We start from the raw sequence: 17,500 nt of genomic DNA, 5'->3' as shown, positions 1-17,500 counted from the left end.
GGAGGAGTAGGAGTTAGTGGTTTTGTGACGAATCGTTACTAAAGTATTAGGTTGTTTTGACGAGAGGGAAGAGGGGGAGTCCATAACGGTCGAAAATTGCGTGACAAAATACTCGACTAATATTTACTAAAGTCGACTGAAATATTTTTTAATTCTACTTAGTTGATCAACAGTCAATTTAATCGAAATATGGGAATAATTTTTTTTCGAAATACATTATAATAAAAGTAATAAAGATCATTTAAATATATATAGCTTAAATATCATAAAAAATAACTAAAACAAAACACTATAACTCATATATGCTCATATATATAAACACTATGACTCCCGTTGTCGGAGTAGCTGTACTCTCATAGTATGTGAGCACGGCCACTCCGACAACGGGACAAATTCCAAGCTCCATTTAGGTTTTTAAGTGCTTAAGTCTTAATATGTTAAAAATTAAAAAGTCTATGCAATCATATTTCCAATAGGATTGTATTTGTGACATTAGGATTTTGAGCTTCACAATTTAATTTTGCCCCACCGCCCTGAGTCAGCTCGGAACAGCCCTGTATAAAAGTGTTTTCGAACATCACAAATATAAAATAAACAAACAAATAAAAATTAATGAAATATATAACCGAAAGTTTAATTAGGTATAAATTTTGTTAACATGCAATGAATCAGATAAAACTATAATATAGTATTCACAAAAATAAATTCTCCTCGTTTGACAGAAACAGTACAAAACAACGGATAAAGTGCGTCGTTCGTGCATCACATTCTATGTATAAAATTGTCTAATTTTTGTAAAAGTAACTTTCATAAAAACTTACTTTATGGGTACATTTTTTTGAGATTTTTGATGAGGTATAAAACTTTCTTAAAATTCAACAATTCCGTTTAAAATAAGGCTGACCCTCCCAGCAAGACGTCATATTTAAAAATTATTTTCAGAATTATTCAATTTTTTGCATCTAGCCAGCAACCTCAAGATGTATTTAATACATATTATTTTAATATAATTTACGTCTTTTCTAGAGCAGACGATAATTATACGTCTTTTTAGGATAAGTTTCAGCGGAATATAAAACTTATCTTAAAAAAACGTATTAAATACGTTAATTGCTATATGCAAAAGTTTTCTTGCGCAGACAAATATAATAAGTATTTTAAGTCTTTCAAAGATAAACGTCTATTCAACAAGATGTTTTAAATAAGTTTTTTTATAGTTTTTTTGAGACGGCAAAGACATACAAAATAAATACGTATTAATATAGTAAATATTAATAATATAGTAATCTAGTAAATAATAATCACAATAATTAAATAACAATAATAATAATAATAATAATAATAATATGATAATGTTGATAATGTTGTGTAAATTGGATTATCATTGTAAGAAGATTGAATGCAAGTTGGTTCTTTAATAGTTAATTGATGATAGATATTGAACAACGCATTAATAAAATGGCTCGTTTTAAAAGTGGTTGAAAATTACTTAAATGAACTTTAAATGACTTCTTTTTAGTTTTGGACAGAGTGTTGGGTAATTTTTGTTATAACTAACTTCGTAATTGATGAAATAGTTGTTAAAAACTTATCCAATAAACTTTTAAGATATTAATTCACTTTAATTACAGCTTTCAAAGTTTGCGAATAACATTTTAAAATATTTTATTTTTTGCAAAAGCGCCATTTTGACTTGCCGCTGGAATAATTATGCAACAATGACTATATCGGGTTTGAAATCATTTTTGCCTTTGTTCTTGCTCCAGCTATTATTTATCTTTGATTATAAGAATCAGGAAAACAATAGGAAGAAAGCTAATTTTAAAGGACTGATGTTCGAGGAAAAGAACTAAACGAATAAGAACTTTGGAGCACTTAGGAACAGTCACAGTAAAAGGGCGAGACTTAATTTAATGACAAGTAACACTGGATGAATTTTAGTAGATGTCACAATAGATGCTAGCTCTAGAGCAGTACCTATTATATTATTTATAGAAAAGAGAAAGAGAAGCAACATTACGACAATGTGATAACGGCTGGAGGTTGGCTGCAAGAGCAGGTCCAACTATGTTTTAAATGCGTTTTTGCACCTTGTCTAAAAGAAAAAGGGCATCATTAGAAGATCCGCTCCAGATATTGCAACAGTATTCCATACAGAACGGATTTGAGATTTAATAAGTTATAGAATATAATCCAGAGTAAGAAAGTTATAAGAAGAAAAAAGAGATGCAACCTTAGCAGATGCTAAATTTGCAATGGATTTGATATATAGTTTTCAAGAAAGATTGGAAGTAAGAGTTAATGCTAAAAAATAAAGTGTAGATTCATTGATTATCATTATTGTTTATAAGTATAGAAAGATCTGGATTATCTTATTTAAAATAGATAATCAAAATCTTCCTATAATTAAGAACAAAACGTACTTAATGGTTAGTGAACTTTATCTAAGTTAAAGTTCACTAGTCACTGAGAACCCCATGCTGTAGCAAAAGTAAGAGCTTTTTCAAGCTCAAATTTCCTCTCCAAGCAATCAGAGAGAACGATTTTCATCAAGACAATAATAAATGTTGGTATCATCAGCAAACAATACAATCATAAATGTGAGAATATCTGGGAGATCGATAATGTAAACTAAAAAAAGGACAGGGCAAAGAATGAAAGCTTGAGTAACCCCTGAAATTATTAGAAAGAAATGATAATGATTGAGATAGTGCTACTTATCGAGGACAACTTTTATACTACTATTGGTAAAGAAGGATTCAATAATCTTAAAGATGTTACCTGATACACCGTAAGAGGACAGTTTATAAAGAGGATCAACATGCAAAACTTTGTTAAAAGCTTTAGAAATTTCGAGAGCAATAGCTTGAGCCTTCCCACTTCTATCTAATGCACAATAAAATCTATCGTTATTACCGTCAATAAATCAGCAGCGGAACAAGAAGATTGAAATCCATATTAATGATCAGAAAATAATTTATTAACTACAAGATGAAAGATTAAGTTTTTGTTAAATAAAGACTCAAAAACCTTGCTTATAGACGGTCGTTAGAAAAGTCAGATCGCTCACAAAAATTTTGAAAAATAAGGATGACAGATGCTGCTTTCCAGCAGAATGGAAAACGAAATTCAGGTGAGCACATGTTAAATAGTTTTCAAAGTATAGACGACAGTTCTTACGAACATTTCTGTAAGACTCTAACAGGTATGTTGTCCAGACCACAAGCTGTAGAAGAGTCTAGACACTTTAGACGCTGTGAAAAAGACGCAACTAGCGGAATCAAGAGATGATACTGATGAGATATTCTTAGCAAACAATTTAGATTTGTCTTTAGCTGGAGTGGCAAAATCTAAACCCTACAAGAGAGGTGGAGTAACAATTTCGCCCTTGATTTAGATACTCTTAAAGGTTCTCCAGAAGTTACGAGAGCCAAATTTTTGAGATGAAAAGCGAGATTTCGAGATCTAAAAATAATAGTGTTTTACGTTAGACAAAACCTTTTTACAATGCTTTTTAGGAGTAGTAAACAGATGTCTCTTTTCTGGAAAACTGTTCTTGCTAATAGATATGAAAGTAATGGTCAAGATAGGAAATTGCAGCAGCACAATGAGAAGAAAACCTTGTAGAAGTGTGAGGCTTGAAATGAAATTGTCGAGAAGCAATAAAATTTTCCATGCTAGCCTGAATCCAAGAAGTTATTTATGAAGTCAGCAGGAAAACCAAAGATTTCTACTCAAGGGTCATCACAACGAAAATCACGGAAAAGCCCCTGTCAGCTTTAAGGTAGTTGTAACAGGTACAATAATTGAGGATTCTGATAAGGAAGAAGAACGAGATAATACTTTTTAAGAGATCAAATTCGGATCAGAAGCACCTAAGGGTAAATATGGAGAAACTGAGCACTGACTAAGATCAAAAACAAGACATAAGTCGAAATGAGAAGGTAAGTGATTCTGATTGTCAAGAAAGCGATTTTGAAAGTTTACTATTTGTATTAGATATTTAGACAAAGGTTGTTTTTTTATTTTGAGAGACAGAAAAAGTTGTGGGCCTTAACGCCTGCAGAGTCACTAACACTAGTTTCAAGCCGTTGACTAAACCAAGACCATTGGTTAAGCGCAAGGCTATCGAATTTACCTAATGACAATTTATGGTTCTGTTGAGAATGTCGTGTTGACACTACATGGATAATTGGATAATAGAACACTTACATTTTATTAACTACCACTCAGTACACTTATCAGTCTAGAGTTTATACTTTTAATTTCTGAACTTAAACTATTTGATTTATACTTATATGGTCTATACTCTATCACCTATTCAACACAAAAAAAGTGTGAAATGGCAATGGTAATTTATATACTACATATAGATGTTTGTGTATAAATATTTATACACAGAAATCTATGAATGCTTTTGAATGTATATGTGCACACGTGAGTATCTATGTTTAAATGCATATGTGTATGTACATATGTCCTCCCATGTATATGTATGTGTATGATGGGTGTGTGTATATGTATGTATATATATGCATACCCTTATGTGATATATGCATATTTGTAGCTATGTATCTATTTGTGTCTATTTATATATGTCTATGTGTATGTATATGTGTGTATATTCATGCAGCCCTCGGAATTAGGAAATATGAAGGCGGAAATCTTTTGCTGAACTTAATTTTTAAGAGATCAGCAACAGTTTGGCAAAAAAAACTTGATGCAAAGGTTTAACCAAAAAACATAGAAACAAGTTTGGCAATTGTTTGGCGACTTCAAACACTTATAGGTTGGCAGTTAGATCGGCACTGTTGAATGTCGACCCTTATTCCGAGAGCTATATATATATATATATATATATATATATATATATATATATATATATATATATATATATATATATATATATATATATATATATATATATATATATATATATATATATACTTATATATATATATATATATATATATATATATATATATATATATATATATATATATATATATATATATATATATATATATATATATATATATATATATATATATATATATATATATATATATATAGATAATGGGTTTAAACGGAGGAGATTGTTTATACCCTACTATTGTTAGTTCTTTAGATTTTATTTGTTCATCAAAAAACTTTGATTAAAAGTCCATATATGAAGTAACGACATTAAAAGATAAACTGTGTGAATTCCAAATTATTTTGGCAGCCCATTTATTTTTTAAAGTTTTTAATTCCATTGGGCGTACATAAAAATGTTTAAAGTCTAGTAATTTAGATCTTCTAGCTGCTTGGTTAATATTAGAAAACACAATTGATCAAATTGAAAAAATAATTTTTGATGCAATTGTCATTGAAGCAGAAAATTTTTCACAAATTATGAATGATAAATTTACAAATTTTGCTTTGAATGATAGTATAACTGTGAAAGATAAATTACCAATAATGCGTCCTAGGTATAAGAAATGCAATTATGATGAAATATGTTCAGATGAGCCTATTATAAACCCTGTTGATAAGTTTAGAGTAAAAGTTTTTCAATGCACTATTGATCAATTAAGAACCAGTTTTATTGAAAGATTTTCAAGTAATAAAGAAATTATAGCTGATATTCAGTATTTATTGCAAAGAGATTTCAACCTGAAAATAATTTACCACAATCAGCATTAAAAAAATTATCAAAATTATCATCTGTAAGCCATCAGAAATTAGTGTTTGAATTAAACCATTTTTCAAAAATCTATGACAATATTGCAAAGCCTCCGGGTTTAAATACTTTAAAAATTTATAATGATACATTTCTAGATAATCAAGAAGGTGACTATGACGAATTTACATTAGATTGGGATAAAATGGATTCATAAGTTAAATGTAAAATATACTTACTTAATTACAATAATTATTATATAAAAAATAAAATATACTTATATATTAAAATATGCTATATATTAAAAGTAAAAAGTACTTACTTAATTACTATATTTACTTACTTAAACTATAAATAGTTATATTTTATGTTTAGTGCATAGATGTTTTTTTTTTTTTGCAGGGTGTGGAAAATCAAAAACTATCAATAAAAATCATAGTTCAAAATTATGCTTAATATGTCTACAAAAATTAATATAGCAATTAAATATGCATTCACCTAGATATTGTAACTTGTATGCAGCAGTTGAATTCGTTATAACACTTTCTGTTACATAGGTTAACTGTGAAAGAGCATTCAGTATGCGTAAACCAGTAAAAAATTGTTTACGTTTTTCTTTTAATCAAGACTATTTTGAAGCATTCATGCTAATGTCTATTGAAAGAGTTACATTGGATGCTATTGATTTTCAAGAAATGTTGAATATATTGAAAACGTCTTTATCATTGATGAACCAGTTATTATGTTATCGGTGAAAGACCAAAGTGTTTGCACCGATAACATCTTGTTACATAGTATTATTTATTTTAAATATAGTATTTATGTTATAATTTTTAAATAATAAAATTGCTCGTTATAAAATACTTAAATTTTCAACTTGTTTACAAGGTAATTTTTATACTACAGATGTAAGCTATATAGAAAAAATTGTTTGCTAGTTTTTTTTGCAAGTTTGTTTTTTTTCAAATTTATTTGTCTAATGTTTGTATTTAGTTACTTTCCTCCCCCCTCTTAAAAATGATGTCAATTCTCTTCTCCTCCTCAAATAAAAAAAATACTATTAATTATTTTCTGGTTTAATTATTTATTTGCTCTCTACAGTACTAAATTGATGTAAAACAAAATAAATTGTTTTTTCAGATATTTAATAAACAAGGTCGTTTCTGAATTTAAACTGCTTTCTCGATGATTGTGGACAGCCCCTAATCACCTAACATTTTCAAAATTATATAAAAATCTGCTCTTAAATGGCGTAAATTAGGCATACAAAAAAATAGCCGTTAAATCGTTTATTTCTTAACACCTCCCTCGTTTTTAAATATTGTCAAACGTTTTACAACCTCTTCTCCTCTATCTAATAACATTATTTATCGATTACCCCAACGCTTCCGGCCGATTTTATTTACAGCACAGCGGGCCAATTGGATCTCAGTCCGTCCCTCCTATCACGTAATTTTATTTTTTGAATGAATGAACTTTTGATCTTTAACTTGCTATTTTATTTAATGCAATGAAAACAAAAAAACGAAACGTTAACTGTTTCAGAAAGTTTTCTTTCTTTTCAATATTCTTTTTGACTTTTAAAATAATGCAAATAACATTGAAATAGCTTAAAAAAAGTATTAAGATCTGTTAAAAATAGTCCATAGTAAATGTAACTTTTTTATTTAAGTAATTTTTTTAATTATACTTAATGTTTAAAAAGTATAAAATATTTTTGAAAGTATAATGTTTTTTAAAATATAATATGTTTTTGATAATAAAAAAGTAACATTTTTAGAATTATGTTTACAGTAATCTCTTTAAATATCTTTAAATTAAAAGGCGCTTTAAAATCACCTTAAAAATTATTAAACTTTAGTAAAAGTTAAATGAACAGATTTGCTAATAATTATATCCAAATTTTAAACTTAAAATAATGGTAAATACGTTTATTAAATGCTTATGTTTTTTATTCAAATAGTTATTCGAATACAAGACGTAAAACTACGATGTTAGTTTTACAAATATTACGCGAATTTATATAATTTATTTACTTATATATATATATATATATAAATATATATATATATATATATATATATATATATATATATATATATATATATATATATATATATATATATATATATATATATATATATATATATATATAAGTAAATAAATTATGTAATGCAAATATTGATTAAAAATTGTTTAAAGTATTTAAACATTTAATTGCTACTTATTTAAATTATTATTAACTACTAAAGTTGTGTTTACCGAAATATAGTTAATAAATGTTTAAAATACTTTAAACAACTTTCAATAATTATTTACTAATAGCGTATTATTTGCAACAAAAGTGTTTGTTAAAGTCATTAGTAAAATAGTTTTTATATCCTAACTAAAGTAACATTTGCCCACCGGTAAATTCAAATATTCAAAAAATGTCTCTAAAACAACTCCTTATCTTCGGATGAAACAAAACATGATAAACACAAGTGAATAAAATGACTGGCCCCCTCACTTCCACTTTAAATTTATTAAAAAGGGGAAAATCACTGAGCACCTTAAAATCGGCAATTAAAGATTGCCCTTTGGCATTCAACGGTTTTCTTCCAATAAAAAAAGCAAAATTTAATGATATTGTGTCACTTTTGTCGCATGTCCATCTTCCAGAGAGTTTAACTTTTTACATTTCCCTCAAACCTATAAAAATGTCTCCAGAAGAGGATGAGCAAGCTGATGATTTTGAATAGGGCATTAAATTAATTTAAATTTGCATAGATAATTATTATGGTAAATAGTGTTACCATCAAGATAGTAAATAATTATCACATCACATTTGTTTTACTATTTTTGTTGACCAATAGTGTAAATTCACTTTGTGTTTATACTTTTTTGTTTAAAATTTGAATGGAAATAAACATTTTGACATAATCATAAACAGAATCTTGTCAAAAAAGTGTATTTATTGTTAAAAAACATTACTATTTGCCATTAGATGTTTACCTTAAAGACAGTCTTTTAATAAAATGATTTTCCAGTAGGTATTATTCAAATAGCAACTATAACAAGTATCAGTAGATTGTTCCATCTTATGTAACCTACACTAATAGGCAGATGATCACTGATGAACTTAACACTGGCAACAGAAATGATATCTACCTATTAATTAAACATCATACTAACAGCTGCTTAAATTATAAATAAACAGGGTGTGAGAAGGAGACTATTATAGATTGACAAAAACATTTATTGGTGCAAAACATTGCGGGTAAATTTAAAAATTAAGTTGAAAATAAAAATTAAGGGCAAAAAGTACCTTAGTGCAAAATCATTATTTTTTCAATCATAATCATCTTAAATAATCATCTTATTTATCACAAAATCATTATTTTTTTACAAAACAAGTATAAAATTTGGTTTAGATATGTAGCAGTGTGTGCTGGATATGAAAAAAAATGTTACAATTGAGTAAAATGAATAAAAAGTATTTCAGCTTCAACTTAAAAACTTTGACCTACTTTTTCTCAAAACTCTCAAAATTCACTTAAGTACTTTTTCCACTGAGCCCTTCATATATATATATATATATATATATATATATATATATATATATATATATATATATATATATATATATATATATATATATATATATATATATATATATATATATATATATATATATATATATATATATATATATATATATATAAATATATATACATATATGCATATATATATATATATATATATATAATATATATATATATATATATATATATATATATATATATATGTATATATATATATATATATATATATATATATATAAATATATATATATATATGTATATATATACATATACATATATATATATATATATATATATATATATATATATATATATATATATATAGATATATTTATATATATATATATATATATATATATATATATATATATATATATATATATATATATATATATATATATATATATATATATATATATATATATATATTATACATCCTCATTTCCCTGTATAATAACTTGATGAACTTTCATATAAGATTAAATAAAATATAACATGCAAGGTAATTTGATAAAAAAACCTCACGCACAAAATGATTTTAAGAATTTTATTTAATTGCTTTTTGGCCAAATTTTTGAAGTCACTGTAGGCAGATGCAAAATTGAACACAAGAAGTAGAGTTACATGCATACAATATTATATAGGATCATCAAACGCATGAGGAAGTCAAATATTCGCAATATTGTCATTAGAGAGGATGAATCTCTGTGGGATGTTGTCCTAATTGCGGTATGAGTAGTGCAATGATTGCATAACTTTGATGGCACGCTTGAAGCACTAGTTGCTTTCGGGCAATCTTGGAGAATCATCTGTTTTATAGTGGGTTTTCAAGCAAATGAGAGCTTTTGGGTAGTCATTCAGAGCTTCAGATAGTTCTTCAAAATCTTCAATGCAGAACAATTGACTTCTAAACCAACAGTCAGCCCATGAGTAAGAAATGAATGATCAGATTTTACGCAACCTGATCTGGGTTTCTGGCATCAAAATAAACGCAAGAAGGGCTAGAATGGTACGAGAGTTCCAGCATGCATTGTTGATGTTTGAGATCTGTTTGAAATTCACAAAGGGGATCTCATTCCTCTCAGTTAAGTGACGGTGACACAAGTGAGGTGGTAGAGAAACTTCATGTCATCTCTCCAGCCGCCTGTTTCTTTAATCTCAGTTTTATCGTTGCTGTAGGCTGCTTTCAATATATCGTAATTGCTCATCAAATCCTGCACAAAAAAATACTCGATATTTGGTGATTTAGTCAACCCATGGAGCTCATCGTCCAAGACAACGCGAAGAACGCAGTCTAGCACATGGTGCTGACAACTAATAAACTTAGATTTAGGAAGACCTTTCTCTTCGAATATTTGCTGGAGCCGAGCAACAACGCCTGTCTTCTATCCGGTATTCACGTTTGTTGTGTCGGTAACAACCATCACAACTGACCTTCACAGGTTGAACTCCTCTAACACATCCTGGAGTCCTATTGCAATTTCCAATTTTTCAATTTTAGCGCAGTCAACTTAATTTCTTTAAATTAATTCTTAAGGACCACGGCTGATATTCAAAGCCCTCAATGTATTTGCCTTCAAAGTATATGCTTCACTTCTCGAGATGAGCCGTGTTTACCAAGTGTTTTTTCACCTGAGCACCTCTCGTGTAGACAGCCTTCTGGATTGCTGATGCCATGGGGCTGGGATTGCCCTCACCAGAAAGCCGGCGGCACACCACTGCTACTTCGTGGGACGACAGCAATGAGCATGTAATAAGACGTCTTGCAATGCCTGTTGAGTTATGCTTCCTTTTGCTCATTGATGCTGCATTGATATATATATATATATATATATATATATATATATATATATATATATATATATATATATATATATATATATATATATATATATATGAAAAAGGAATGTTTTAAACATATATCAACTTAACGTATAAAATATTCTTTGTTTTATGTACAAATGTAAAACGAAATCTTCTTCTCCTTTTCATAGTTTTTTATAAAAAAACAAAACAGAAAAAATGCGATCCACGAAATTTTCATTTACTTATATTTAAAAAAAAGTTGAAAGAAGTAGTTTTTGATGTTGACAATATACATATGTACTTTAAAACCCTTCGAAAATCCTTTTATTTGTTATTTATATCGGTTTATATGACTTGTAATTGATTTGTATTTCAATTAATCACGATCTGCGAACCTGTATTGCTATTATATTGTGTGTCTATATTACCTATAAAAATTTTTTTTTTTAATTTAAATTTTTTTTTTAAATCTTTTTTTTCTTTTTATGATTTCAATTGAATTATTCACGATCTGCAAGCCTATGTTGCTGTTATACTATCCGTCAAATTATTTTCAAGAATTTTTTTAAGCAATTTTGTATTTTTTTGTAATTTTTTTTATTTAATTCTTGTAACTCTTTTATTACTGCGAAACACTTTTCTTTTTTTTTTTTTTATTTACTACGTAAAATATTTAAAATGTAAAAATGCAACAACGTCTTTTTACAGCAATACTAGACGATAAGACCTTACGGTCTTCTACGATTTTTTTAATATTATTTAATATTATATATTTAACATTACGAGTTTTTTAATATTTATTAAATAACTTCACATGTAACTATTTATATTATTTATTTTAGCTTGTAAATTTTATAAAATATTAACGTAATGTTTTAAAATGTAATAAAGAACAAATATATATACATATATATATATATATATATATATATATATATATATATATATATATATATATATATATATATATATATATATATATATATATATATATATATATATATATATATATATATATATATATCTATATCTATATATATATATATATATATATATATATATATATATATATATATATATATATATATATATATGTATATATATATATATATATATATATATATATATATATATATATATATATATATATATATGTATATATATATATATATATATATATATATATATATATATATATATATGTATATATATATATATATATGTATATATATATATATATATACATATTTATATATACATATAAGATTCTTCCTGATGAACCTACTGATGGTGAAACACAGTGTTGAAGTAATCAATAATTAGATAAGTGTTTTTACTAATTTATTATTGCTCTATTCTTTTAGAACATTGAGCACTCTGTTTGTAGAATACACTAACATAATGTATATATATATATATATATATATATATATATATATATATATATATATATATATATATATATATATATATATATATATATATATATATATAATTATTTATTTGTTTTATATTTTTTACATTAAAATGGAAATATTTACTGTATTAGGCATCCTATTCTTTTTAACTATACAAGTGTTAAGAAATATTAAAAATGAGACTACCCAGCAAACACTGGATGTACAAAAAAATGCACAATGTACATTCAGTTTTCGTTCTGAACGTCCTAGACCTTTCTAAACCAAAATTACTTTTTTTTATCAGTGTGGGACGTTCAAAAAACGTTTGAATTTCATTTGAAAGTATGACTTTTTATATTAAAAAACAGGTCAAACAAAGTTGCGAACTAAAACTTTATTCGTGTTTTATTAGTGTCAGACAAAAATATTTAGTTTTATGGTTAACTTTTTATAAATATTTTATTTGGTAGTTGTTAATGCGTTCGCCATTTTTTATTTTATCTCAAAATAACATTGAAATTTTAATAATAATAATCAATCAATAAATTCTGAATTACATGATTTTGCAATTCAAGGATGTTTTCAAATAGTATAATGATGCGTAAACACCTAGTAATATTTAATAATGACAAAAGAATAAAATAATAACAGCTCTAAAAATCATAACGTTAACAATAGAAATAAGATTAATAATAACTATAAGAATAAAAATGGTATTAATAACAATAAAAATGGTATTATTAGAAGTATTGATATTATTAAAATTAATGGTATTATTAAAAAATAACCATATTAAAAAAAATAAAGGTAATAACAATAGTAACAATGAAAAATGATAATGATAAAAATGATAATGATAAAAATAAAAATGATACATTTAAATATATCTATACTTATACACGCGCATATATATACATAAATACATACATAATAACCTACTAACACACAACACACATTTATACACATACCCATACATATACCCATACATGCATACGCACATACACATTCAATCAATGTAAAAGGACGACAAAAAGCTGTTCATAATGGTAAAGATTCGTAAAAAAGAAAAAAAAGTATAAAATTAATTAAATATACAAATGTGAGTACTTTGAATAACACTATTAACAGAACATAATGCTTTTGTTGATGTTATTATTCTAGTAGCTATCAAAACAGTATTTTTTTTAACTTTTTGAAAAAAATATATTAGATATAGGAAATTAAGTTTTCAATTTTAAAACAACAAGTGAGATAGTTCCAAGCATTGGTGCACCGATATTTAATTAATTCGCTGGCAAATTTTATTGTCCTAGTATGTTCTACAAATTTATTGTTGCATGGAGAAAATTTTAGGGCATAGAAAGAGGATCTTTGGGCTTATCAACAAAGATAGTGTTGCATGAAGAAGATCTTAGGCCATAACGTAGCTTGAAAAATAAATAGGATCCAGATCCTACCCGGATTTTTCAGATTTGAACCCGGATCCCAATCCGAATACAGTTTTAACTAATAAACAACTTAAAAAACTATTTTACAAAAAAAATTTATTTTTTAAATATATATAACCACAGTTAACTTTTAGTTAGTGAAATAAATTTTTTGTAGCATTTCATATCAACAAACCTATTTTAGTTTTAATTTTTATCACGTTTATTATTTTTGTAGTAACTTTCTATAAAGCATAAGGTATCAATAGTATTATCATTCAAGCTACTCCTAAGTTTGATTACAAACAATTTGCATGCACCAAAAGCTTGTTCACTCTCAACAGATGTTGGTTGGATAGTTTTTAAACTCTGAAATAAAATCTCCAAACTAGAGTTACGTTTTCTTTTTGACTCAAAGACAGAAAGTTCTTTATTGAGAGATTTTATACTGAGATCTTCATTATTTAATTCTTGTTTTAGCTCAGCACTTTGTCTAGTTTTTTCTAGCTGTGTTTTCATATTAAAACTTTCTTCTACTTCAATTTCAAAATCATCATTAGTATGTTCATTACAATCTTCTTTAATTGCTTGTAGTAAAAGCCTTAGTTAAGATTTTTTAGCTAACAATATAGTTGCTGATTTTTAAGGCTTTACTCCAAAAGCATCTAACGTACCTGATAATAGAAAACTAGGGTTGATTAAAAATTCCATGAGGTGAATCAAATTAGGATTTTTTTGCTTAAAGTTATTGTTTTTAAAGCATTATATAAGTTTTTGCTTATGTCAGATATGGTTCGGCTCCTAATTTTACAAGCTTTAAAGCCTTAAATAAATCTTTTAGAAATAGCAGTTCTAAATCTGATATTATTATTGGAGACTGCACTTGGATAAGTGTCATTTTAATATATTTGCTTAACTCGACAAAGCGTTCAACCATATCAAATAATGAGTTCCGTGTCTTGTAGTCTAAAATAAATTTAAGTTCATGTTCAAACTCAGATTTAATGTCCAAATTTAATGTCCAAACTTAGATTTTACATGCTTCTGCAACATATCATTTTTTTTAACAGGTGATTTTTGAAACAATTTTATTATTGTGCAAACTTTTATTAAAATAAAAAAATAATCTTTTATAGCAATAGCCTCTACAGAATTATTTTCAAATGCAATGTAGCTCAGCTCTTCACCTTGATTAAGCTCTTCACTATCATCCTCGCTGTCATTCTCACTAATATTATTTTCAAAATTATTGTTTTAGCCTAAAACTTTTGTTGGTTTTACATCAAGTACATCCCCTACTGCTAAATGAATTGCATGGGCATAGCAAAGTTGATGTTGTGGATTGACAAAAGGGCCAAATTTAACCATAACTGATGCACCATCTGTTGGTGCACTAACAATATCATTCATAAATTCCAATTTGAATTTACTCAATTTTTCACTTATCGTCTTAATACAATTTTTTAAATGGCATAATCCCAACAATAAGTGCAAGTCCAAGATTATAAAGCCTTCCATTTGTGACACATTATTGATCATATAACGACGCATTTTAATTGACTTATATTCATCAATAGTTTTTAAGTTTGTTATATTCATCAATAAATTGTAAGCTTTTATGTTCTTTAATTCAGCTGTTAATTGAGCCTTAATGTCTTTAGCATAATCCAGTAAAGTATTTTTAATAGAAATTGAACTAGATGGTTTTTTTTGTCCTTTAGCTAAAGCAAATTCTCGTAATCTCTTACTTTTAGCAATAGTGTTAAATAAGAGTTCATCAATTGCAATGAGATCTGTTAATGTATTGTCAACAGTATGTTTTGCCTGTACAAACTTTCTTATATCTTTTTGGGATGAATTTTGAACTGAGTTTGTAGGATGTAATAATGACAATTCTATTTTATGCTTAATCTTTATAAAAGATTAATATAGAAGGTCATTATAAAAGATCTTCTTCGACATGCATTTTATTAAGTAAATAATATCAATATTGGACATGCATTTTAATTAATAATATTGGACATGCATTTTAAAAGAATAATATTGGACATGCATTTTAATATAATAATATTTTAATATAATAATATTGGACATGCATTTTAATGTAACAATATTTTGATATAATAATGTTGGACATGCATTTTAATATAATAATATTTTATTATAATAATATCGGACATGCATTTTAATATAATAACATTTTAATATACGAAATATCAATAACGAAATGTCTGATCTTGGCTAACATTCCAATTGATCGACTTAGCTTAGTCTGTAAGTAAGTTTGATGGTACTTAAAAGAAAGACTCTCATCCAGCCAAACTCCAAGGTACTTCCCAGTTTTTGACGAAGTTAATATTTTTTCATTAATGTTAAAAGTGCATTGTTCTTTGTTTTTTTGGTTTTTTGGTTATAAAGACAACTATTTTAGTTTTTGTAGCGTTTAGTAAAATTTTATTTGCTCCAAGCCAATTAAAAACAGAAAATATGGCCTCATTAGTTTTTAACAGCATTTTTTTAAGCGAATCTTTAACAATTTACAGGTTAGTGTCATCAGCGAAATAGTATGTTTAACATTATTAATGCAGGTGTTTAGTTCGTTGATGTATACAAGGTAAAGCAGTGGCCCCAATTTTGACCTTTGAGGAACTCCTGAAATTATAGTTTTGGTCAATGAAGATATTTCCTTAACTTTAACGTATTGAAATCTGTTATTTAAGTTGGATTTAAAAAATTTCAGTGGAATTCCACGTACACCATAGTATTGTAATTTGGCAAAAAGAACATCGTGATTTACTGTGTCGAATGCTTTTTGCAGGTCAAAAAAACACCACAATCAAACTTATTTTTATCAAGGGCATTTCTTAAAGTTTCTGTAAAATTGATTAGTGCATGTGTAGTAGAATGGTTACGTCTAAATCTGTATTGTAATTTATGAAAGCAATTAAAGGTATCAAAAAAGTTGAACAGTCTTTTGTGCATAGTTTTTTCAAATAATTTTTCAAAACCAAGGGTTTGTACAAATTATGCTAAATGATCTAAAATGGAAATTATTGGGTTACCTGATATAATGCTGTTAGAATGAAAATTAATGAAAATGTTATTAATAAGAGTTTTTGAATTTACATTGACTTTCGTTGGCAAAGAAATATAAGGATTTGAGCACATATTGTTAATAAAAAATGTTATTTTAGGACATTTTTATGTTTTATAAAATTTTTTTATTTTGTAATTTTTCCAATAAATTAATAAGAATATTTTTAATAAAATCATGAATTGACATGCAAGGGTGACGATAGATACACAATCAACGGTAGTATTTTTTCCTTTAGGATCTATTATTTCTATAAAAAATGATTCAAGTTCATGTGCTTTGTACAATAGAAGGTTATCTCTCTTTTTATCTAAAGAAGTAGAATTAATGTAAAGTAGGGCACGGCCACAACTGGACTTAGTTGGTGTATGTTCTATCACATAATTTTCAATTTTTACATTACTTATGGGTGATACATGTTGTTTCAGCCTTGTCTTAGACACAGCAATAACACAGGGAGGAAATTTTAAGAAACTAGTTAAAAATCTTAATTCATCTATATGAAAAGAAAGTGAGGAAATATTTAA

Source organism: Hydra vulgaris, chromosome 08 (genome assembly GCF_038396675.1).
Source record: "Hydra vulgaris chromosome 08, alternate assembly HydraT2T_AEP".
Lineage (NCBI taxonomy): Eukaryota > Metazoa > Cnidaria > Hydrozoa > Anthoathecata > Hydridae > Hydra > Hydra vulgaris.
The sequence above is the reverse complement of the archived record's forward strand: the minus strand, read 5'-3'. Positions refer to the sequence as shown.